Source organism: Haliaeetus leucocephalus, unplaced genomic scaffold (assembly GCF_000737465.1).
Source record: "Haliaeetus leucocephalus isolate CR32 unplaced genomic scaffold, Haliaeetus_leucocephalus-4.0 Scaffold303, whole genome shotgun sequence".
Lineage (NCBI taxonomy): Eukaryota > Metazoa > Chordata > Aves > Accipitriformes > Accipitridae > Haliaeetus > Haliaeetus leucocephalus.
Genome location: NW_010972739.1, coordinates 34,481 through 51,458, shown reverse-complemented (window position 1 = coordinate 51,458; position 16,978 = coordinate 34,481). Strand labels below are relative to the sequence as shown.

The 16,978-nt window shown below is 38.0% G+C and overlaps 1 protein-coding gene across 1 annotated transcript in view; it reads right to left on the bottom strand.

Moving 5' to 3' along the window:
• The window catches only part of LOC104833793, a 45,589-nt gene that overhangs the window by 3,620 nt on the left and 24,991 nt on the right, over positions 1–16,978 (bottom strand). The gene's annotated exons all lie outside the window — the stretch shown is intronic.

Genomic DNA, 16,978 nt, shown 5'->3' with positions numbered 1-16,978 from the left:
ATTTTCTAAATGTGCAGGAAAAAAGACAATTTAAACCTGCCATAGGTCTCAAGCTGGTATCTCCTAAGGCTTCTAAGCTCGCAAGTAGCTAAAAACTGGCCTGTTGTGCTATGCCCTAAAGCAACACAGCGGTGTGTGTCTAATTAACGTCCTGCTAAACCTGAAATGTCAGGAAGGAGTATCACTAAACCTCAAAGGCTTTTTAACTTGGTAGATATGATAGTACTAGTGTTTCTAGAATTGCAGTCAATTGCACTAAAAATTGACTAGACAGTAATGGATTGCAGTTTGCATTTAAAAGCCAGGATTTTGACAAAAGGTAATTTTAATTTTGTCTATATTTTCAAGCTAATGGGTGAGGCAGAATCTAATATTTGAAATTACTTTCCTGTTTTACAGTTTTTAAAGTGAGGTTTGTTTGTAAGCAGTTGCTTTTTCCTACTGTGGAGCTTTCTCCTCCTGTATGTGCATAGAACAATTTTACTTCATATAAATGTGGTAAAGAGAAGTAATCATGTGTAGTTATTCTAATCTGAACATTTTATTTATGTGATTTAATTCTTGATCCTCAAAAGTTATATCTGCATGCTATGCAAAAATACTAATTAACATTTTTCTAGGTAGCTTAGTAAAACCAGATGGGAGGAAAAAGGAAAGCTTAGAAATTAAATGCCCTCTATGAATCTCTGCCTGGCTGGGTAAATATTAGTTGTCACATATTGATCTTGCACATGTGCATCAGAAAATAGAGAATATGAATTTCAATATTTTAATTACATAAGGTTAAGTTTGCATTGCCATATGGAAGAAAATTGATTGTTTCATTAAAATAAGATTTTTTTTGACTGGAGTCCAGGAACTTTATGAACAGAGAGGCATATATATTGTTCCCAGGTTTGTCTTTTAGCATTTATGAATTATCTTGCTCATGTTCAAACAAATTTGTCATGGGAGGCACAAGTTTAACACAAACTCAGACTCTCAGGATAGGTTTCACTGTAAGGACTAAGATTTAAGAAGGTTGGTTACCCTGCCCCTCCCCCAGCCTTCCCTCCTGTATCATACCCCCCCCCCCCCAAGTGTATTTTACCAGCAGAAAACTTCATTTTCCTCCTTCTTAGAGGATATTAGCATACACAGTATCTTCTGTAACTTCCCAAAGCTGACTACTGTGGAAATGAATGACCCAGTGGTCGAGGTTATGGATGAGGAGAAAGTGTCTGCATCTAAGCAACCTACGGAAATATGCACAACTCTTTGGAGTCCTGCAGGACATGCAGAGAACCCTTTATCCACCTGTCACTACTTTCAAGCCTAAAATGTAATAGATGAGGATGCAGATTTAGTTTGAGAGAAATAAGAGTATCTTTCCACCTCTACTGCCTACAAAAACTTACCATTCTGGACTTTGCTTCTACTCCCAGCTATTTTACTTTATGTAGTGCCACTGATGAAGAACAGCAGTTAGCTCTGAATGGTGCCAGTTTGGTCTGGCAGAGCTTATTTCCTTAGGCTTAGCAATACAAGAAAGTGAAAATAGGTATCTGCCCACTTCTGGTTCTGGGAGGCTTCAGGAGTTTTGGACTGGACTGACTGCCTTTAGAGTCCTGTATGCATCTTGATCACATCCCACAGAGTTAGTGTAGTGACATTGGACATAAGTCTGATTGTAACCCAACTTCGATTTGGCTGCAATATTGAAGTATCATACTTAAGAGAAAAAGCAGGAGGAATGAGATATCCCAAATCCACTATCACCTCAATGTAGAGTACTACAGTTTAACAGGTATTTAAAAGCTTCCTAAAAATAGCAATTCCTTGCCAAATTTTACAAAGTTTGGTTCATTTACCTGGTTTGTTTCCAGTTAGTCTCCCCTTGCCTCCTTGCCCCTCAAAGAAAAGAAAGAGCTTCTCATTTTGAAATCTGAATTACTCTTCAGTCCTTAACGCTGAAATTTACTGAGTTTTCCTCTTAGAAAGTCCTGCATTAGAATTGCACTGGACATGAGTGATACAAAATAGGGACTAAACCACTCGGCAAAATATAAGTTTATTCTGCAATGTAATAGCAAGAACTGTTGATGCCTGAGGACTTCTCAAGTCAAAAGGAGAATATGCTATGATTTCAGATGGCAAATAATATTTGCCATAATAGTCTATGTATGTTTAAAAGCATGCCATTATATTAAACAATAAAGACAATTGCACAAGTTGCGGTAAATGATCCTAGATAACTCTTATGGGGTTCCAAAATAGGAAATTAAACTTTGGTGGGATGAGCAGAGAAGTAGGAGACACATGGTGCCAGTGAGATCATCAGTCTAACAAATTTCACTTAGAGGTGCTAGATGATTACCTGGGATGGAGGAAATTATTTAAAGGACAGTTTGTAAATATACTAGAATGCAATGTTAGTCATAGTCTGCTTATTGGAAATGTTATGATGTGATAATTAGTCAACAATATACTTGATCAATAGGGTAAGAAGGCAATGTTTCTCCACCCATTCAGGGTATGCCTCTCAAACATGTTTGAATTCTTGCATACTGTTTGCTCAGAGGCTTTCTGGATTCTCTTCAGTTACTTGCTGGAAACTTTTGTAGTGCTCTCTGCAAGACAAATGGAAGGGGGTTGTACATTAGCTGAGGGCACAAATTAATGTGAAAATACATCTGATAATGTTTGGTTCAGGATTTTGAAACAACTTTGCTTTATCTTTCATGGCAAAGAGAGCCTGAATCTGTATTCATTAATTCCAGCAGACAATATACTGTCTGCAAGCCTTTCTACTGAATGGGATAGATGTCAAGCTTAACCACGGCACTGTATCAATTTATAATTTATGTAATCTATGTTTGTTTTTCATAGGTTACTCTCTGCCATCCAAAATAGTCTCTTCATTTCATGGATGTAATTAATGGAACAAGCCCCTGATCTTTCTTTGTAGGCTGAAGTATACCATTAAAAGTTTGGTGATTGCTCATGTAAAAATTATCTTGTTGACTACATACAGTTGAACAGCATTTTGCTTTTAATTTCATCTTTTCATTTGTATTTCTAGTATTTAGTCTTGTCCTGTATAGACTATCAAATTTTACAGAGATGTAACTACATGCTGTTCTGAGAATACTACTGCTAAATCTTTTGTGATTTTTTTTCAAAGAAGTTGTAATAATCCCAAGATATATAAGTGAATAGCAATTATCACTCACAAATAACTTCTTATACTCCAAAATGATGGACACCTGACTTTTTTTTTTCCTATCTCAAAGACAATTACCTCCTGAGACAATGACTTAAATTGAAAGAACATTTATAAAGTAACAGTGAGATTTTAGGAGTGCAGTTCTTCTCTATTTTACATTTTACTGACAGGTAGGTATCTGTTCTGCCTCCCAGAAGACCATGCAAATGAATAGGCAAAAAAAAAAATCCCAAACAACTCTAATGGGACACATTGCTCTGGCTGGCTGAGTTAGAATTACAGTTCCCAGTGAGATAAATGGGTCCCGTATTTAAAATGTCTTAATTACCACCTGCTTGACAATATATTTCTTAAATTTGACAAATTTGTGGAGCTTCCTTTCGTTTTGCTGGGTGTTTATATTCTGTCTTTGAAATTTGGGCTCAAGTCTTACATTTACAGAGGCATTTGACTCTGTCCTCCAAACTGTTTCACATTAAAAGTAATTCTGAAATATTGCCCCCTGGGTCATAAGTCAAAGAAGTGAGAAAGAGAGAATTAGTGGTTAGGTCTGACCTAAGGGCAAGGACATGACCTTCCATCCATTGCAGAGGCAAGATATAAGCAGCGTGCAGTTAAGCTGCCTTGGTGCCTTTCACTGTTTCCCATTGAGAGTGCGTTCAGAAGTAACCTATGTGGAAAGGTACAATTTCTCTGAAGAGTAGACTGACTAAAGAGTCTGTGAAAAATAGGAAGAAAAAGTAAAAGCCAAGCAAACTAAACATGAACTTCTGCTTTAACCTCTGGGAACTTTTGTTAAACACATAAACCAGAATGTCTGAATAAATAAGAACTTTTCCAGTATAATGAAGGTGTGCTTGGAATGATAGGAACCCACCAAGACTAGCCGAAACACAGCCAGTAGGCCACTGGTGATATAAGAGTACAAATAGATCTGCTTCATAGTTTCAGTGGAGCTTGTGTGTGCAAAGGATCACCTGCACCTCCAGCCATACCCCATACATCTACTTTTCCTCTTACTTTGCTATTGAGAGGAGAGAGATGGTGAAAATGGATGTTCCCCTCACATGACAAAAGTCCTCCTCCGGAAATCACAATCTGGCTTAAGTTAATTTTTATTGTTTGCACACTAGAGAGTGCTTCAGCAGATAAGGGAACCCTGCCAACACATTCGGTAACTATTGTGACAGTCTGTTAAGCATGGGGACTGCCAGATTTTTAACATTTTTTATGTTTCATTTTCTTTTCACCTTAAAGAAAATCAAGTCAAAAACCAGTGGATCTGCCTGTCTTTAAAAAAAAAACAAAGCACCTGCCCTCCCCGGAAATAACCATAATTTTATTCAACAGAGGTTTTTTGATTTCATATGTAATATAATGGAGGGAAACTAACACAGCTGTGGGTGGAATAATGTTGCAAGACCTTGTGTATGTAGCAGAGTATCCCTTGGGCTGTATATAAAGGCTGTAACATGTTAGTTTTCAACTGGTTTTGTGGGAGGTCTTGGTTTTCTATGTTTTTTTTTTCTTGTGTATTCTGCTTATGTGACCCTCTTGGAGCACATTTGCATTTTAAATACTGTATGGCATATCAATTTTTTTAAATAATAGTCCACAATATTTTCTTCTGAAGTGACATTCACAGCTCAAAGTTTCTGAAAATCATTCCACTGTCCCTTCTCCTTACTTAATGCTGAGTTAGTTGTTTCTTTCTCAGTATCACTGCAAGTACTTGAGCAGTAAGGCTCACATATATTTTGTAAACAGTCAAGCCCCCAAATCAGTTTAAAAAGGATGCTGCTGGCCAGAGTGTTGGGAATGCAGAACAAATTACAGCTAAGTTTAAAGACATATTTGCAGTCACAGCTGAACAGTGCTGAAGTAGTAGTATGTTGATCTTTTACTTCTGCACATGATGAAAAAAGGTCAAATTGTATTCCAGCTGCTCATTTTGCTGTTCAAGATGATACACCATCAATGCATTCACTGAAAACTCAAAACAGGTATTAGCATCCTTACTAAGCTGGAAAGACATCTCTTACAAGGAACTACTTTTTAAACTTTACATGGAAGCCTGAAAACTCAGGACAGATTTATTATAAAGAGTGAATTTAATAATAATAAATTACATGTTTATATTGAACATTACTGAATTTTTTTAGGAATTGACTTAGAATTAGCTCACCCAATCAGACTGCAGAGAGACTGTGCAGTTGCTGACCCATAATGATGGGATCCCTCTCAGCCATCCATTGTCTGTGTTCTGAGTGGTTCTATGTCGTTGATTTGCATAATGGCAATGTTATTATTTCCCTAGCTAAAATGAAAAAGTGCACCTCTCTAAACTGATTGCTACAATCTCACCACTCTGACTGTCTCCAAGCCCAAATTTTAAAGCCTTTTGTTTGTTTGTATAGTCATACATTCTCTGTTCCAGCTTTTCAGAAAGGTAAGGGTAACAAATGCTTGCATGAAAATAAAGTGATGGTTGAAAAGTTGAAAAAATTAAAGTTTTGATGCAAAAACTGAGAGACGACTAAGATTGAAAGCCATTGCTTGTATTACACCCTTTCTCCCTCTTTTTTATCCAATTTCCTTCCTTCCAAATTCTGTTTTTATGAGTGAGTACAGGTTTTCTCTGCAGAGTATTCTTGCTTACCACAGTTCTTTGTGTAAGAAGAATCCCAGACTCAGTTGAAAATAATAATTCTTTCTAATAAACTATCATTTATTTTTCTTATCATTTTTGATTCTGACATTTGCCTCTTACTTGCATTAAGATGCTAATATATTATGCATCTTTTATTTTCAAAATAGTACACTTAGGTCAATGTTAGAATCAAGCCTGAAATGCACAGAATTAAGATTAATTTAATATATTCATAACAGTCTAGACAGTGGATTTAAGACAGAAACTGTAAAAGTTGTAGGGGAAGCCTACGAGATTGATCAAGGGAATGAAGAGCATCAGTTTTTTGGCCTAGCAACATGAAAAAGAAAAAAGGATGCAATTCATTTTGTAAAAACACAAATGACATATTAGGAAAAAATCCTATAGATATTGCTGACAGAAGACCAAATGGTTACAAAATGCTTGTAAGTATATTTAGGTTGTAAACTAGAGGAATGTTTCTGACTATTAAAAGTGTTCTGCAACAGTTTTTTGGTAGGAATACCAAGGGTTTGGGCTTCCTTATGAAAGTGTTGGTACAGCATACTTGTCTAAAATAGATGAGGACTGGATATGATGAAATTACCTGAACAACAGGTGTCTAAAGCTCAAATCTGGCGGAACACCTAACAGTAAAGGGAACACTGAAAAACTTGTCTGTTGCTGGTATTTTTAAAGAATCTTATCTCCTACTGACAGGAACTAAGTATCTAAGGAAAAAAAGCCAGCAGAGGTTTGTCAAGCAGAGAACACCACACTAAGTTTATGTCTCTTCTGACACACAGTCTCGGTGGATAAAGACAATGCAGCATATCTGAACAAAACTCATCTAACTATACAGCACTGACAATTCATGGAAACAGCAAGAAAATACTGCCTCATTAGCAGTATAGAATAAGGGAGTACATTTTTTTCATATCAGGCAAACTCACAGGAATGAATGTACTGATACAAGGACTCAATATGAAAACAAGCGTAATTCATATATTTAGTAATGACCTAGAGGATGATGTTAATTAAACAATAATTAACTTTGGTAACAAGAAAAAGAAAACAGTATAGCAAATACAAAATGTTCAATATACACATAGTCTTATTTTTCTCATCTTGTTCTGATCTATGTGCTAGATAAAGTTTAAATATAAACCATCTTCCGATGATTATTATTTTTCCTTGTAATCTATTTTTTTTGTCTACAGAAAAATTCATGTAAGCTATACCAAATATCTGATGCCAGAGAAAAGGCTGCATAGGAGAAGTTTCAGGAGTGTGATTTTTGATTCAATACTCTGGGATTAAAATATTTTAAAGTTATTTTCTGCTCTTGTGACTTCATGTAATTTAAGTAATTCAAATGCTAGTACATTCCATTACCTCAAAACTGTGAATGCTTCTCTACTTTCCTTTTTATCCTAGTTAAATTTAAAAAAGTATGAGCACTTATCAAAGCTTCTTTAGACAAAGACTCCTATTGGTAAGGAATGGGAGGTTTTGCTTAGCTCTTTTTGCTGATTATCTCCTATTTTGAGTTTAAAAAAATGAGGAAGATAAGCTACATGGAGTTTCTATCCTTTCTGCCTGGGACAATTGCATGCAGGAATAAATTCAGAACAAAGCTTGGAAGAGAGACTTAACTAAAAATCAAAGTAAAGCACTGTGAGAGAAAATATTCTTGTTTAGCTACATTAAAAAAAACATATATTTGATAGCTTTTGCTGCCTGCTGCTTTAAAGTTTAGCTTTAAAAGGTAAAACTGAACCAATAAATATGTTTGAACAGTGTTTATAAAATCTATATAGAAAATATTCATATGACCTTACATTTGGAACAAGAATGAAAATAAATTTTGTGAAAAGAATTGAGTCAATTCTGAAATTGACTGAAAATTAAATCTACTGAAATGATTTCATACTACAGAAATGTAGGCTAGAGCCTCCTTGTTTGGTGAAGATACTTACAACTCTCTTGTCATGTCCAAGAGCAGAAAGGAGTCCCTGCTAGAAAAGGAACGCTGCAGTTATCTTCTGCAGTTTTTCTTCTCCATGCAGCTCTACATACATGTCTAGTCTGACCCAACTCAGCTTCAAAAAGTCATTCCTATAATAAAAATGTAGTGTATTCAAGGTAATTTTTGCTAGAGCATATCACAGGTTAATGAGAAATTCTGGGCCTCCTTTACCTAGCTGAACTCAAATAAGTTTCTCAAATTGTCCTTTAATTGAATTTTGTACTGTCTTGCTTTAAGACCTGTTGCTAGAATATGTTGAGAAAACAGAATAACCTTCAGATCTGAACATTATCAGAAAAAGCTAAAGCTCATCCATTATCAATGATTCTTGTTCCAATGGCAACTTAGGTACAGAACAGTACTTAAGCAACATAAGTATAAGGTGAAAACTACTGGACAGAGAAAAATCAATTTTTTTACCTCTTCAAGGAAACACCCTTCAGGGGATAGAAAAAGACCAGACTGTAAACAGTTTATTACTTGATGCTTCAGTCTAATGCAAAGGAGCACTGATGCTGACAAGTCGGCATGCAGCCAACAGTGCCAAATAGCTTACTGTAGCCCAGCTGTTTCTCCATTTGGAGACATTAACCATTAGAAATATTGATGTGGGGAACGGTGGTCAGTATATAACCTGCTGTTTGCAAAATGCAGGGTAGACTGCATAGGACAAGATACTGTCTTCAGGATTTTTCATTTCTGGAAAAGAAACAAACCAGCATTAAGTACTGAATTTGTAGTAAATGAAAGAAGTAGGAGACACTTATGAAAAAGCCTAAATGTGTAGATTGCTAGGTTTAAATTCTCTTTCCTCTTCAAATTAAAATTATTTATTTAGATTTTCCCCCCCCTTTGTATCTATTGTCCAAAATGAGCTAAAATGCACTGATACTTCTGGAGCCAGACTCAAACCCTGTGCTTGGCAGATAGCTACTCAGTTGGTGCCTAATCCTATCGTACTGAGTTGTCACCAGCTCAGTCCCCCAAAGCATAAGTTCTGACTTTTAGGCATGAGCAGAAACTAAATCTTAAAAACGCTAAGCTTCTTGGTACTCCATCACACATATTCCAGTAGGATTTGAATACCAGATGCTTCTCTGCTGTCTCTCGTTTGAGGCCCAATGTGGTAAGTATATTCAGAGCTGATTTCTGTGAATCCTGTTCTAGAATCATAGAATTGTTTGGGTTGGAAAAGACCTTCAAGATCATCAAGTCCAACCATCAACCAACACCACCATGCCCACTAAACCATGTCCTGAAGTGCCACATCTACGCATTTTTTGAACACCCACTTCCCTGGGCAGCCTGTTCCCATGCCTGACATCCCTTTCAGTGAAGAAATTTTTTCTAATATCCAATCTAAACCTCCCCTGCTGCAACTTGAGGCCATTTCCTCTCCTCCTATCACTAGTTACTTGATAGGAGAGACTAGTACCCACCTCACTACAACCCCCCTTCAGGTAGTTGTAGAGAGCGATAAGGTCTCCCCTCAGCCTCCTTTTCTCCAGACTAAACAACCCCAGTTCCCTCAGCTGCTCCTCATAAGACTTGTGCTCCAGGCCCTTCGCCAGCTTCGTTGCCCTTCTCTGAACACGCTCCAGCACCTCAATGTCTTTCCTGTAGTGAGGGGCCCAAAACTGAACACAGCACTCGAGGTGCAGCCTCACCAGTGCTGAGCACAGGGGAACAATCACCTCCCTGCTCCTGCTGGCCACACTATTTCTGATACAGGCCAGGATGCCGTTGGCCTTCTTGGCCACCTGGGCACACTGCTGGCTCATATTCAGCCAGCTGTTGACCAGCACACCCAGGTCTTTCTCTGCTGGGCAGCTTTCCACTCACTCTTCCCCAAGCCTGTAGCGCTGCATGGGGTTGTTGTGACCCAAGTGTAGGACCCGGCACTTGGCCTTGTTGAACTTCATACAATTGGCCTCAGCCCATTTATCCAGCCTGTCCAGATCTCTCTGTAGAGCCTTCCTACCCTCAGGCAGATAACCCTCCCTCCCTCCCAACTTGGCGTCATCTGCAAACTTACTGAGGGTGCACTCAATCCCCTCATCCAGATCATTGATAAAGATATTAAAGAGAACTGGCCCCAGTACTGAGCCCTGGGGAACACCACTTGTGACCGGCCACCAAGTGGATTTCACTCCATTCATCACAACCCCCTGGGCTTGTCCATCCAGCCAGTTTTTTACCCAGAGAAGAGTACACTTGTCTAAGCCATGAACCACCAGCTTCTCAAGGAGTATTCCATGAGAGACAGGGTCAAAGGCCTTGCTGAAGTCCAGGTAGACAACATCCACAGCCTTTCCCTCATCCACTAGGTGGGTCAGCTTGTCGTTGAAGGAGATCAGGTTGATCAAGCAGGACCTGCCTTTCATGAACCCATGCTGGCTGGGCCTGATCTCCTGTTTGTCCTGCACATCCCATGTAAGCGCACTCAAGATGAACTGTTCCATAATCTTCCCCGGTACTGACGTCAGGCTGACAGGTTCTACAGGTTCCTAATCCTCTACATGCAATGAACAAGATAACTAAACCACTTAATTCTAGATTATTTATTCCATTGGAAAAAACACTTAAGTCTTTAGAACATTTTGTAAATCTATCCTTTTGCTTTAGAACTTCTAGGCTATCAGTCCAAGAAATAGCTTTTGCCAGTTTTGCAAACAACATTCTATTAATATTATTTTGAAATTTAATATATCAAAAGCTTTATTCTAATTTCTGATATTGTAACTTCAAACTAGCTGTAACTTTTAAATACCTATTTTCTGCTGAGTTTTCTTTTTTCAGGTACTTATTCTGGGATTAGGAATGCTTCCATTTTTATCTCTGTTTTTAACATCTGTTGTTTCTTAAAAAGACAACCCACAGAAGAGGTAATAAATCAATTTACTAGCGTATGTTATAGATGGTCAGTAAGTTATCAACTCTCATCCAGTAAGTGCACTGTCCTGGGCAACTCCATAGAGCAAGCAATCCACAGAATCAGTTTGTTAGCCTTCAGCAAAAGGATCCTATCTCCTTGATATTTTGCTGTGGCTTCTTCTGCTTTATATGATGCTACAGGCTGAAGAATGCAGAGGCTTGCTGGTCCTGCCTGCTGATTTTTCTCTTTATCTATGTTATTTATAAAACTGTTGCATCTTTCAAACTTAATATTCCCCTTAATCTTTTCATGCGCTTTTCATACTTTCCCACAGCTACTATCTCATGTACCTCTGTGTGATGCTATGTTTGTTCTTGGAGAGTGTAATTCGTCATATGAGAAAGGTTCATTTTTAGGTTACTATTTAGTCTCAATCTCTACCTGAAAGCAAAGGTCTGGGATCTAAGAAACAAGCAAGCAGTATCTACTGCCAACTGACTGATGGAGAGAGTGACTCCTTATCAAAGTGGGGGGGCCTGTGTACTTTATTTTTTTAATTCGTGGCATAACATGGATAGTTTTAAAATTATTCTTAGGGTACTAACTAGTTAGAGCAGAGGGACTTTTCATAGCTGTTATATTGAGTCAAGTATAGTTACTACGTTAATTGCTTTGCTCAAGTTAGTAATGGCAACTGGAGTATATCTGTTATATTAACTGTATAATATGATAGCCGTTAACAAGAAATTTATAACAAACATTTTGCAATCTTAGTAAAATGTACATACTACCTACATACACAACGCACGTGGAGGGTATTGTGATTCCTTGGCTGTTGTGTACTTTGGGATAGGGTTTCACTGGTGATGTAGCAGCAACACCTGTTGCTGCTTGCACCTCTTACTGAGCTCCACTGCCTTCTGCTGTTGTGGAGCTGCACTTCCACTTCACAATGTCAGTATGTGGGTGACCTCTGAGAGAATTGCAAAGGCACAATATTTATGTTATACCTGCTTTGTTAAATCTTAGTAAGTCACTGTTATATAACTTCAACCATTTGATACCGGTTGAAATTCTGCACTCTTCAGGGATGGTTATTTTGCAACTATAGAATGCCAGTTATGACAGCAGTACTTACTGCACATTTTCCTGTTAAAATTTCCCATATTAAGTGAAGTGGAAAATAATATAATAGTTGCTGGAATACAAGTATTTGGCTTGTGTTCTTTCAGAAGGGTAACAATTGTGTGAACAGAAAAGGTCCCTTTTGCATTCATCTAAGATACTATCCTCCTCTTTCTGGAAGGAGGAAAAAGGAGGAAATTCCTTGTCTCCATATATCAATACTTCTATGGCTTGGTTTTTGAAAACTTGCAGTTGCTGGGTTACATATTGCTGTAGGTAGTACTCTTCTAAGGTAAAAGTCATTACAATAAATTACCATACAAGGAGTTGACTCAGATAAGAAATGTATCTTGATCCTGCAATGGGGGGTGTGGGGGGGAATAGTTGTTTTTTCTTGTTTGGGCTTTTAGTTTGTTGTTTTGTTTTTTGTTTTTTTTTTTTTTATTTTCAGATTCCTGGTTAATTATTTTTCAGGAATTTAGCATTGATGCTGTTGTAATTAGTTCCTCTGCAAAATTCTGAAAAAATGTTCCTGCTGATTTGACTACTTTAAGAAAACACAGGTAGAAAACCAATCCAGGGTTTCCCAGAGTCTCCCAAAGCATTTTTTTACTCTAAAATAATTCAAATTGCCTAAACTTTTCTGCTGATACTTTTTTTAATCCATCATCAATTAAAGATGGCAAAACCCCTCAAATTTGTAGGGTATCATAACCTTTAGTATGATTACCACCTGGGAATAAGGGTCAATATTATTATAACCTGGGACTTGTACATTTTATGTTCTCTTACATTTTTTAAATTGCCTCATCTAAATGTCTCATACTATAGAATATGGCTTTAACCTTGAGCTCAATGTATCTGAAGCAGCTGCTGTCATTGAATTTTAAGTGAGTATAGAATCCATATTAATGGATAAGCTTACGGTGCAAATTGTTGTCTCTCTAAAATGCTAAGCAGCATTTGTTCAAGATGAATCGGCTTTCATGCAATGAACTCACAGAAAAGAAATATATTTTTAAGTTAATTATTAATAAATCTCTGATGCGTTTCAATGAGATCAAGATTCAGTCCCAGACACACATATATGACCTTTCATATAGTTCAAAGTTGACCTTTTCAACTTTGGGGATTCTTCCTAAGTATCCTTATGCAGCCAGTAACAAAGCTGTTTGAGAATTTCTAAATATAAAGGCTTTTTCCTTTTAAACACCAAAAGTGTCTTCTTTTGCATGTGGTAACGCCCTATCACATGTATGCAGAAATGCAGAGTTAAAGCTAAAAATTAATGGTTGCCTGTAGTGCCAATGATCATCATTTAATTTTACATATTCTATGCATATAGAATAGAGTGCCAGCATGCAAAAACCAAGTTTGAATCTTCTAAAAAGACAGCTAGGCTTAAGGCAACTATTATAATGATTTGAAACACGTTTAAACTAAAAACATGAAAAGTACTAATGAAAACTAGAAATTCTCTTGAAAGATGCCTTACAGAATACCAAAAGCCATTATTCCATAAACAGAAGTTACACTGTGCAAGAAGTCATTTAAGGCAGATGTGGTGATAAAGCATTTTTTCATGGTGAATGTGCTTTTAAATAAAGTGTAAAACATGGAAATTAAATGTCAATGGATATACACTTAAAATGTAAACAAAGGTTCTTCATGAGGAAAATTAAATGCATATCAGTGGACAGTGCAATCAAGGAAACAATTAATTAGGCATCCTCAAGTCCTATATTCAGATCATGATAGAGACCCCTGTCATTTCATTGTGTGAAGGTTTGGCTTTTATAGCTTAACTGGTGGAAGCATCAATGTAATTCGCTGAACACTGGCTTCTGCAGATGGGACAATGCATCCATATTCAGTACCTAGCACCTTTGATACTATGGAGCACAAATGTGACCTTGCCCTTAGGCACTGGCTGCACCAGAGTACAGTATGCCATGCAGGTGGCATGGGGTATTAAATCCACAGCTTTCAGAGCTAATGCCAAAAAGCTGAAGATTTTTCTGTAGGTGTAATCCTGTAATGTTTCAGTGATTTACCTCTGAACTGCTGAGCACAATGAGAGGACCCAGCAAAAACAGTTCTGGGCAAACTATTGTACTATATATGCATCATACACCCACCCACAGCATAACTAAGTCAATGACAGCATTGCTTTGCTAACAGATATTTGAGAATAAGATGCAGGTGGTAAAACTGTTGATGGCAAAGTGGAAAAAGTAGAAGTTTCTGCTTTGTATTTGGAACAATGTTGGAGATTGTAGCTATAAAGAATGGTATTGTGGACAGACAGATCAATCCCATATCCTTTTTTTAAAGAAAAACATTATCAGCTTTAATTCAAGATAATCATAACAGTAATACTCCCTAAGAATGGAAAAGCCAGTTAAGTATAGAATTGCACCTAGTCCCAGGACTGGCAGCCTTGAGAGGTAGGATGGTATGATTGAAGAATGCAAAAAGGACAAGAAACAATCAAATCTGAACAAAATAATTTCACTGTAAGATGAAACCTGTAGTTCTGTCAGAAATATGTTTGTCCAACAGGTTGACAGTGTGTTGATTATTGTAGACCTGGATTTTTGTAGGCATTTAATTTAGTACTATCTTAACATTTCAGTTGCTTAGCACAATATGGTATCTGTCAATGGTATTTCATAATTCCATTATGTATGTCCTACTAATACTTACTGCAAGCTACAAAAACATTCAATTGGATTAAAAAATCTTTCTGGCAGACCTTAAAATGGTGTCAAAGATGTGAGGTCACTGGACAGTGCACACAGATTTGTCAGGAAACATGCATTGGCCCAGGATTTGATATATTTCTCAGTAACTTAGTGGAAGTCAAATCTCTACTGATAAGCTTTGATGATAACACAGCATGAGATGCTAAACTTGATGACAAGTTGCTGTTCAGTTGACATCACTTCCCTAGATAAATGTTTGCATCCAATGTGAGGCACTTTGATTTCTGGTTGATGTATCAAACTCATATACTGAGAGGAAACCAATTCCCAGATCTGCAGTTTAGATTTAGTAAGTATTTCCAATGTGATAAAAACCAAAGCAGTATTTTGCACCTTCCTTTCATAGCCAGAGGCAGACCTTGCTGGAAAGGCCCATGCAACCACATCTTGCCTAGGAACCATCTGCAACTGCAAAGTTTGGGGCACACTTGTTTTTGACCATTCAGCTTGTCTCATGTGTGATATGCTTCTGGGATACACGGCCAACCATCAAAAAATTGTTTGCACTGCAGGAGGAAAAGAATGTAGCTGACCCAACCATAAAAGCTGGTTCACATCAGCAAGGAAGAAGGTACTGTAAACAGTACAGCTAACTGTAGTGACAGCTCAGAAAAAAATAAAATGCTGTGCTGTATGCACAGGTCAGCAACAGAGTCACAAAGCACCTATAGTCAATAGGGTCTGGATTTGGAGTGGGAGTCAAGTTTGGAGTTCTTACTCTCCTTCCACCTTTCGCTTGTTATCTAGGGAGAGAGTAAGATTTTTAGAAGCTGTAATACAAGGAGAAGACTTAGTGTGATAGGTGGAAGGGGGATGTGTCTTTCTGGTCTGCAGGTCTCTACCGTAATTCACTGTGAGTTACTGAATGTAGCAGAAAATAACTTGACATTAGTCCCTAGCCTATGGTGTTAACTCCTATCATCTAAGAAGCTATAAATAAAATAAGATCGTCCTATTCAGTTGTTTTCAGCTGGTATGTTCACTAATGATATCCCTATCTCCAGTGATGAGTCCCTTCAAAATCCTGTACAAAATACTCAGGAAATGGACTACAAATAATAAATGCATGTTAAGCAAAGAACATTATTGCCTTTTTTGAAAGCACTGTGACTCAGCAAGATAACAGAAGCAGCTAGTATATAACTTATAAAAGTACAATGCAAATTATAATGAGACCCAGTTTTAATGAGAATTTTGGAGTGGTTCCACCTGTACAACAACGTGGCTTTGAATGTCTAAGGTTGTCTTTCATTTCAACACAAACTAGGATAGAACAAAGTTTTTAGAAAACATGGAGAAAATGGAGATGGACAGCAACTAAGGATTCATACACAAATACTTCCTTGCCTTGTCCACTGTCCTGGCAAGGCAGTCCTCTCCTTTAGGCTCATCTTGAGGCAAAAACTCTTACTGTCCTCCTGAGTTGCCATGGACTTCCAGGACTCTGGGCTCCTCTAAATCCCTATGGAAAGTTGGTGTTTCTGTCTGCCCTTTGTCACCAGTCTCCTCCTGGCCTTGCCCTCTAGGCTGTCCTTGTCTTCTCCTGTCCCAGCCCACACTGCAGAGACCCTCAGGGATAGTATGATGTCTTCCCTCCAGGCACAGCACAGCCCCGGGCACAGCAAAGAGGCTACCTTCTTTGCTGCCCAGACACCCCATTGAACACACCCAGCTGTCAAGCATTTATACAGCAGACTTTGAATGAATAAGGAGCTCCACAGCTACACAAATACTTAAAAGAAAAGCTTGCCACCAGAGCAAGTAGCTGTGAGGACTGCAAAGCAGTAATGTACTCAGCTGTAACTTGCTTGATTTGCAGATTGTCTTCTCTGACTTGAAGTGTATGAGTACTGAAGACACTGCAGAAATGTTCATAAGAGGGGATATACTGTAAGACGATACCTTTTGCTGTGCAAAGGCTTTTGATACTGTCCCTCACAACATCCTTCCATACAAGTTGTCTGTCTGTTACATGAGCAGGTACACAGTGCACTGGGTGAAGAATGGGCTGAAGAGCAGAGCTCAAAGTGTTGTAGTGAATGGGGCTACATCTGGCTGGAGACTGGTCACCAGCAGTGTTCCTCAGGGCTCAATTCTAGGGCTGGTTCTGTTCAATACATTTGTCAATGACCTAGATGCAGGAGCTGAACGCACCATTACCAAGTTTGCTGATACCAAACTGGGAGGTGATGTTGACTCTCTTGAGGGACAAGAGGCCTTGCAGAGAGATTTAGATAGACTGGAGCATTGGGCAATCATCACTGGCATGGAATTTAACAAGAACAAGTGCTGGATTCTGCACCTGGGATGGAGTAATGCCGGGCACAAG